Raw genomic sequence first — 2,116 nt, 5'->3', positions numbered from 1 at the left:
GTCATCCAGGTAGTTCTATGAACAATTATACGTGGCTTTTTACTTCATACACCTATATGTGGTCCTTGGGGTAATAGCAGCAAGTCTTTAACAAAGAAATTGGGAAGAAAGTAGGCAGACACGCCCGTTGTACACAAACCTTTCTTTATTGTTCATAAACCACCCTGGTGCCACCATTGGGGGGAGGCCATGGGTGGAGGCAGAGGAAAGCAAAGGCCCCACTTCTACCTCATTTTCCATTTACTTTTCCTAAAAAGGGCCCCCAGATGTGTGAGCCTCTGGGCCAATGTCACTGACGACGCTTCCAGCCCTTTCTCCTCTGGAGCTGGCCCTGTGAAGAGAAGGAGAGGAAGGGCAGGCAGATCATGGGGGGCCTGGGTAGAGGAGGCCATGCATAGAGGCCAGACAGGGGTGCAGGGCCTGGGTCTCAACTGCCTTGGGACTTGTTTTGGGACATCAGGGGACAGCACATCCCCAGGTTCTCCTGGACAGAGACCTCTCCCGCCTCACACACTTGATGGGAACCAGGTGAAAGCTTCAGTCCCAAGTGGAGAGAGGGTGAGGCCAGCCAGGGCAGGGCTGCTTCAGGGTGCCTGTGAGCAGTGCCATCAGTTGGGGCCCCAGCCGGGTATAATAATCTTCTGTCCCTGCCTTAAAATTCTTAGTGACTCTTGAACAAGGGACTGTTCATTCTGACTTTGCACTGGGCCCTGCAAACACAAGTAGCTGGTCTGCACCACTGAATTGTGTGGGTCCCTTCCCTCCAACTCTCCACTGGTCAGTGGCTCACTGCACCCTAGCCCAGGCGCTGCTATCACAACCTTCTCTCTGGAAAACGGAGCATTTCTGCAGGACCACGCAGACTGCCTGCAGCTTCATGGTGCTGGTGGAGTCCTGAAGAGTTAGGAGGGAGGTCCTTCCCGGCGGCTCCCCATTGACTCCCTCCTGAATCACCAGGCATCCTCCACGAGTTCCAGTCCTGGCTCCCGGGGCAGCGTGCGAGCCCTTCTCCAGACAGAGATCCCACCAAGGAGGAATGTTTCTGTAGAAATGGACAGCCGTTTGGGCCCCATGCCTCTGCGGTAGGAAAGGCCTTGCCCTTTCCTTAACGTCCTGGAGGGCAAGGCCACCAGAGGGACCCGCGGGCCCGCTGCAGCACCGTGTTCGAAAGTCCACCTTGAGATACACCATACTTCCCGCGTCGCCCTAAGGGGTACCACTTCACTGGCAGATGGGGCCTGCGTGGGCCACTGGGGGACAGGTGCCTGACGGCAGAGCGCGGTACCAGAGGCGAGCCTGCAGCGGTGGCTGGAGCCCAGACCGCGGCTGAGGGCGCCAGGGGTCAGGTTGGTGGCTGGGCACTGCCGCCGCTCTCGGGGCGCACGTGTGCAACCTCTGGGAAGAAAGCAGGGGACTGCCTTGGACCTGCACACCAAGGGGGCGCCGCGCAGACTAGGGGCCTGGGCGCCAGATGCCCGCACGGCCCGGCCTCCGAGGACAGCCCGGGACTGGCCTGCCCTGCATCGCCGGGGCGCGCATTCAGGGCTCCTCCCGCGGATGGTACGGCCCGCCCTCCCCTCCTGACCATCGCGGATGGTTTCGCCCACCCAAGCCCGCTCCACACACTTCCCCCGGTCTCTGAGGAAAGAGCGGAGGGGGCGTGACGCTAGCAGGCCACGCCTCCAGCTCCATACTAGTGAGGCGGGGCTCGCGGCCTGAGGGGCGGGCCGCTCTTCGCGCCGCGGCGCAGCGGCTGGGGGCGGGTCCCGACAGCGAGGCGGGGGCGGGGCCGGCCGCCGCCCGCCCCCGGCTCACTCTCCGCCCCCGGCGCCCAGGCCCCGCCTCCAGCCGCCGCGGCGCAGGGACGGGGCGGGGCCCGGGACTCTCAGGCCCCGCCCTCACTGTGAATATTGATGCGGCGCGCGTCGGCGTCGCCCTCCTCCCATTGAGCGAGGCTGTGTCGCGTGGCCCAGCGTCGGCGTGACGGTTGGACGCGGGCGCGGCACTGCGGGTCCCGATTGCTGCAGCCGCTTGTCAGTGTGATGAAGATTGGCACCCAGGTAAGCTGTCACTCAACCGCTCCGCCGCCGCCGCCGCTCCGCCGCCCCGTCCCTAT

At 63.4% G+C, this 2,116-nt stretch overlaps 1 protein-coding gene across 2 annotated transcripts in view; it reads left to right on the top strand.

Annotated features, from left to right (window-relative positions):
* The first annotated feature begins 1,948 nt into the window (after positions 1-1,948).
* PKNOX1 (PBX/knotted 1 homeobox 1) overlaps positions 1,949-2,116 on the top strand; it is a 45,188-nt gene continuing 45,020 nt past the window's right edge. For both annotated transcript variants that reach the window (XM_040267133.1, XM_040267122.1), the window contains exon 1: positions 1,949-2,060. The gene's annotated coding sequence lies outside the window, so the exon portion shown is untranslated. The remainder of the gene's footprint in view (positions 2,061-2,116) is intronic.

Source organism: Oryx dammah, unplaced genomic scaffold (genome assembly GCF_014754425.2).
Source record: "Oryx dammah isolate SB20612 unplaced genomic scaffold, SCBI_Odam_1.1 HiC_scaffold_2, whole genome shotgun sequence".
Taxonomy (NCBI): Eukaryota; Metazoa; Chordata; class Mammalia; order Artiodactyla; family Bovidae; genus Oryx; species Oryx dammah.
This window is presented reverse-complemented; position numbering and strand designations above follow the sequence as displayed.